Source organism: Bolinopsis microptera, chromosome 13 (assembly GCF_026151205.1).
Source record: "Bolinopsis microptera isolate Bmic1 chromosome 13, MBARI_Bmic_1.0, whole genome shotgun sequence".
Taxonomy (NCBI): Eukaryota; Metazoa; Ctenophora; class Tentaculata; order Lobata; family Bolinopsidae; genus Bolinopsis; species Bolinopsis microptera.
Window position 1 is genome coordinate 13344534 of NC_087084.1, and position 6383 is coordinate 13350916.

Sequence of the window (6383 nt, forward strand, 5' to 3'; positions counted from 1 at the left end):
TATGGAGAACACCCCAGCCCAAACGGCTCTCTCTTTTGCTATTGAATCAGATAATTTATTCATTGGTAGATTGGGGAGACCTAGAATGAACTTGTTATCGGTTTTAAGAAGTGATTTAAGTAGTAGAAATTTGCAAATGGACAACTTGCATGAATTGAACGAAATTAGAGATATAGCTGCATGCAACAGATGTTGGGAAAATCTTTTTCAAGGGTACAGTTTACCGCATTAAGGTATTTTTAAGAATCATTTTTGTCGGTAAGATCCTGTTTTATAATAATAATAATAGTAAAACATAAGTGTTTGCGTACGCTGACCAAATTTCAACAAAATTGTTATATGGGAAGTATTATAACTTTTTGATTGTTTCCGAAATATTGTGCTGGCCGAAATAAGAGCTAAAAAACTATTCAATGGTCAGCGCGCTCGTCTTACGGTCGATGGCGCACTGCCTAATATAGGGTCATTGCTATATTATGTGTATATTGTTTGAATAATTTTATATAAGCACACAGTTAGGTAAAGCTCTTTATTATTTAAACTAGCAAACTGGATAATTATAGTGTACTCTTTCGTATTTGGTAGTTGCCTGAACTTACAACAGCAACCAAGGTGCCTTTTTAAAAGATTTTGTATTTTGTGAGGGTATTATTCAACGGCTTGTATATGAAACTTACACTTACACTCAGTGTACACCCAGTGTTAACTAGTATTACACACTGGTAAACTCTACGTAACGCGCGAAAATAATAATTCTATTGCGTTTTCATTGTCACATTTCACGTCGACGGGATTAAACGCGCGCGCGCGTAACATCTTATCTTACTGCTATACTCAACGAATAAACACACAACGACTTTGACAATTGACCGACGACTTAACGATTGTGAGTTATGACGGACTTAACTGTATGGGTCAACTACTAAAACTGCATTGTATACTATCTTAATCATTATACTGGACATGAGATGACGAAGTATCTTGAGCAGCACTTTATACCTCCACTTAGAACTTGATTAGTCACGAACAATAGAATCATTATAAATCAATACAATAAAACATCTTGATCAATAAATGCCTAGCAGCACCAGACAGCAGCCGTGTACCTTTTTCGACTCCACGGAGTCCCTGATGGACTTTTGTTTACTTTTGTTAATAATTTGACCGCAACCTTTCTTTCTCGAAACACAAATCCTACTGTACTTCATTACAGTATTAAGATAATATAATATAAAGCAAATCATGTGAATATATGACTACGAAATAGATCTATAGACTTGTCCATAATATTTAATACCGTATTGATGGTTTTGAATTTTGTATATTGAATTTTAATGTGAAGCGTTTACTCTTCCCCCTCGGCAATTAATTAGAAAGTTAGATTAATGACAATAATTGCCAAATGACGTAGTAGATATAGATGTTCAATGTTGTAGAGTGATTTCAAGAGTAGTGGTCCACAGGGGCCCGAAAAAGCCGTACAGGCACTTGGGTCCTTATCCTTGTCACTAGTCCCAATTGGATTCACTTTACACAAAACATGAACGTTTACAATTTAGACGTACACATTGGCACGATATTTATTAGAAAGCAAACAGTATAAAATAATACGTGCGTGCGCGGCTTGAGCCGCGCCGCATAACAATTTATGCGTTTAGGGGCTGGAGTACGCGTGTTTACAGATTAATGAATTGTTGCATTGTAAATATTTAAAGTTGACGATATATTATGATTTAATAGTAAATTTTTCAAAGCTGGCTTTGGACTTAGGTAAAATTATAATTTATTTATTTAAAAGAAAAAACCACGGATAGTTTTTAATTTACATAGTCGTATAACTATAATCAAGTTAATCCTGTTTTCAAGAATGCGCGGCTTTGGCGGCCAGTTATTGACTTGTACATAAAATTGAATTTTAAATAGAAATGTGAATGTATTAAAATTTAAAACTTTCAAAACGGAGGCTTATAAATATTATTATATTATGATTGTAAAATAAAGGATAAAATTTTAAATTTGTTTCACTTAAAAAAATTTGTTTCACTTATTTCTCGGTATATTTAAATTGTAGTAGCCAAGGGTGATTTTCAAATGTTTCTCCCAATATTTTTGATAGTGAATATATTGAGTTTTTTTTTCTCTCCGGGGAGACAGAGGGGCGAGAAAGAACTTAATGTCATTATAGAAAGTCTAGATTTGAACTTGGAGCCGCAAGACCAAGGGTGATTATCAAAATATTGAGTTTTTGAAGGGTTATTTTTATATAGGGTCATTGTGACATTATGTGTATACTGTTTGAAACATTATATTAGTTATTGTTTAAAAAATATATATATTGAGTTTTTGAAGGGTTGTTTTTATATAGGGTCATTGTGACAATTAGGTGTATATTGTTTGAAAAATTTTCCTTTACGTAAATTGTAGTATACTGTAAACAATATTATCATACTATACCAGTTAAAACTAATTACAACATATATAAAACAAAATTTTAAAACAGGATCAGTACAACTCATTACATTTATTATTATGTGATGGGATGTGACTTTATCCAGGTTTAGTCAGTCCACAACCTGTCCCCATGATATGAAGGCCTTGTTTTAATTCTAAATGAAAAGCTTGTTTCACTATGATAAATGATAAATGCACACCTAGTTACCATTATATCAGTCACTTTTTTTACCAACAAGCTCACCCCAACATTAAGGCATTAAAATCCCAGGGTGAAACATTTTCTGTACTAAAAGTTAAACCTCAGATCAAAAACAGCAGCAAGCATCAAGCTACTATACGAGTTAGTAACAATATCAGGAAAATCATAGAACAACAGGGAGATCGGCTATACATCAGTTCGTTTAGTTGCAAAGTTTATGATCAATTTCATGTAAAACGATGCAACAACTGCCAAGGTTTTGGACACTACAGGTCGGAGTGTGAATCAGAAAAAGCTATTTGTGGTTATTGTTCCAAGAATCATACGTCAGAAGATTGTCCAGAAAAGAAAACTAATAGCATTATTTCATGCTGCATTAACTGCTCTAAGGGCAAGTATCGGGATGAAAGAAACACACACACGGCATTTGATAGGACATGTCCAGCTTATGTTGCTGAACAGCAGCATCTCCGCAAAACTATCAATTACTACAGTTCAAAAAACTTGTAAGCAGTGGTCTGAAATCCTCTCCGGCGGAGATTCTTGGCTGTTGCTGGAATGTGAGATCTCTCAATAATAAGATTCAACCAATCATGGAATCTATAATCGACCAAGGAATCTCTGTCCTTTTTGTCACTGAGACTTGGCTCACCAGCATGAAGAATGATGTTACTGCTACCATCAAGTCTTACGGCTATAACTTGATTCACTACATCAGGAAAGACTCTGCTAAATGCAGAGGCGGAGGAGTTGGAATTATTTACAATTCAAGTGATTTGAACCTTACTCCTGTGTTTGATAAGTGTGGAGATACGTTTGAAGCAGTTTTAGGCAAATTTCGAGACTCATCGGGTGATACTGTCCTCTGTGCTTGTGTTTACCGACCAGGGTCATTGACTGATGTATTTTTTGAAGATTTGGATGAGTTTATTGGGAACATATTCATGAAATACAAGAAGTTTTTAATCTGTGGTGATCTTAATATTCATTTGGATGATCATAAATCAAGAAACACGGCCAAACTGACTGAAGTATTGGCCAGCTATGGACTGCATCAATACGTGAGAGATCCAACTCACAACAAAGGACATATTCTGGATGTTGTAATCTCCTCCCATCAGATAGTCAATCCAAAGAGTGTCACAGTAGACTCACACACCTCGGAAATGTTCCCAAACTGTGACCATTTCCCGGTTACTTTTAGCCTCACAAAAACAGTTGCAAGCAATCTCAACAAGAAAAAAGTTATCACATTCAGAAATGTCAAAGAAATTGACAAAAATTGTTTTGCGGATAATCTTGCTGAGGAATTGGTTACTGTAATGGATCCTGAGGGTCTATCACAAGCTGAAATGCCGTCATTTGAAAGCCGCATCAGCCTATACAACTCTAAGTGCCTAACTGTGCTGAATAACCATGCTCCTCTCCTCACAAAGGAAATCAAAGAACGTAAGTCTGCCCCTTGGTTCGATGGTGAATATAAAGCACTTAGAAGCCAAAGAAGAAAAGCCGAGACAAAGTGGAAAATCTCCGGATCTTTAACTGACAAGAAACACTATGAATCAATCAGAGAGCAGTGCACAGAACTCTCAGACAGGAAGAAACATGAGTTTTTCAAAGTCGAATTCATAAAGCATTCCTATTCTTCTAAGAGTCTTTTTAGATTTGTGGACACCTTTCTTGATCGGGATAAAAGCATTGTGTTGCCTTCGTCGGAGTCTCTCAAGGACACAGTCGAAAACTTTAACGTATATTTTCAGGAGAAAATAAAGGCAATACGAAATAACTTTGATCATGTGGAGTCTGACGATCAAACGCCCTCTTACTGCGGAGAAAAACTAGCTGAGTTCTCTCCAACTACTCTAGAAGAACTAGAGGAGATAATCAAGGCATCTGAGATCAAGTCTTCTTCAATTGACCCTCTACCTGCAAACATCTTTAAAGAAAACCTTGAGGTTCTACTACCCGTCTTAGTTGACATAGTAAATGCTTCATTATCTTCTGGCAGTATTGATGGCGCTAAACTAGCTCATATCACACCCCTGATCAAGGGCCAGGGATTAGATAGTGATAATCTCAAGAATTACAGACCAATATCTAACCTTAGTTTTGTGGGCAAGTTGATAGAAAGAGTAGTGCTCAGGCGTCTAAATGAACATCTAGAAAACAACAACCTGAACATCCCACAGCAGTCTGGATACAAATCAAAACACAGCACCGAGACTCTGCTTGTGAGAGTTGTTAACGATCTACTCATTGCATCTACAGAAAGCAAGGCAACTGTTGTTCTTCTCCTAGATCTCAGCGCAGCTTTTGATACAGTTGACCACTGCAAACTACTGAACATCCTCAGAAATGAGTTGGGAATAACAGGGACAGCTTGGAAATGGTTCAGCAGCTTCCTCACAGGTAGATGTCAAACGATTAAAGTTGGAAATGAGGAATCTTATGAGATAGTGATTAAGTTTGGAGTCCCACAGGGCTCTGTGCTGGGTCCGGTCCTGTTCAACATCTACATTCGCTCTTTGTACTCAGCAGCACATGATTTGAACTTCTCCATCCAGGGTTACGCCGACGATCATCAGCTGTATAAAAGTTTCAAGCCAAACGAGGAGCCCACCGTCCTTATCAACGATGTTCCCAAATGTTTCCAAGAAATTAATGACTGGATGAAAAAACATTATCTACAGCTCAATGCAGGAAAAACTGAGATTCTTGTCTTTGGGACACCGCTTGTCCTCCAGCAGCTGTCTATAGGGGGCGTGTTTGTTAACTCTGAGACGTGTGTCAGGCTGTCACCTGTTGCAAAGAACCTCGGATTTCGTCTCGACTCTCAACTAAACTTTGGTGAGCAAATCAAGCAACTTAAAACATCCTGTTTTCTGAAACTAAGAGACCTTGCTAAGATGAAAACATTCCTCACAACCAAACAGATGGGAACACTGACTCAAGCAATTGTAATCTCATCGCTTGACTACTGCAATGCACTTTACTATGGTTGTAGTCAAGCCTCAATTACGCAGCTGCAGAACATTCAGAACCGAGCATGCCGTCTGGTTTTTGGATTAAAGAAGAGAGACTCAGTCGAGGAGAAGCTCAAATCCCTTCATTGGCTCAAGGTGAAGGAGAGGATTGAGTTTAAGTTATGCTTACTGATTTTCAAAGCAGTCAATGGTGTTGCTCCTGCATATCTGTGTGATCTAGTAACATTTGTTAGTTCGAGTAGCAGAAGAACTTCCTCCTTACACCTACCCGTCGGATCTACAAGATCACACCCAAGAGCGTTTCAGACTGTTGCTCCGAAAATCTGGAACCAACTACCAATTGAAATTAAGACTTGTTCCGATGTTGATCTGTTCAAAACATTATTAAAAACTCACCTGTTTAAGAAAAGTTATGGCATGAGCGATTAATTGACAATATAATAACTTTATGTTATTTGCTTAAACTGTTTAGGATGCAACCTAATGTCATGATCTTTTTGAACTTATTAGCAATTAGACTGTTAGCTCGCTTCACAAGCATGTCATCTTCGTTCCAAAACTTTTTATGTCCTATGCATACACTCCTTGATAGTTATCTTGATCTAGTATCTTTGTTTCACACAATAGAGCATAAGTTTTGTGGTTTATCCACTGGGCTTAGAGTTTGTGTTTAAGCTACCAAATTTTATTATTATTATTATTATATATAAGAAGACCCATTTTGCCCTATGTTTGGGACAGATATT

The 6383-nt window shown here is 36.9% G+C and overlaps 3 protein-coding genes across 4 annotated transcripts in view; 1 reads left to right on the top strand and 2 right to left on the bottom strand.

Annotated features, from left to right (window-relative positions):
• LOC134824674 (Bardet-Biedl syndrome 7 protein homolog) overlaps positions 1–6383 on the top strand; it is a 638888-nt gene that overhangs the window by 521574 nt on the left and 110931 nt on the right. The window lies entirely within an intron of this gene.
• Positions 1–6383, bottom strand: part of LOC134824684 (uncharacterized) — a 61549-nt gene that overhangs the window by 37510 nt on the left and 17656 nt on the right. The window contains exon 1 of one of the 2 annotated variants that reach the window (XM_063836653.1): positions 1068–1077. The exons of the other annotated variant lie outside the window; for it this stretch is intronic. The gene's annotated coding sequence lies outside the window, so the exon portion shown is untranslated. Of the gene's footprint in view, positions 1–1067; positions 1078–6383 lie in introns of those variants that run through there. 2 annotated transcript variants of the gene reach the window in all.
• The window catches only part of LOC134824682 (proteasome activator complex subunit 3-like), a 54315-nt gene that overhangs the window by 30296 nt on the left and 17636 nt on the right, over positions 1–6383 (bottom strand). The window lies entirely within an intron of this gene.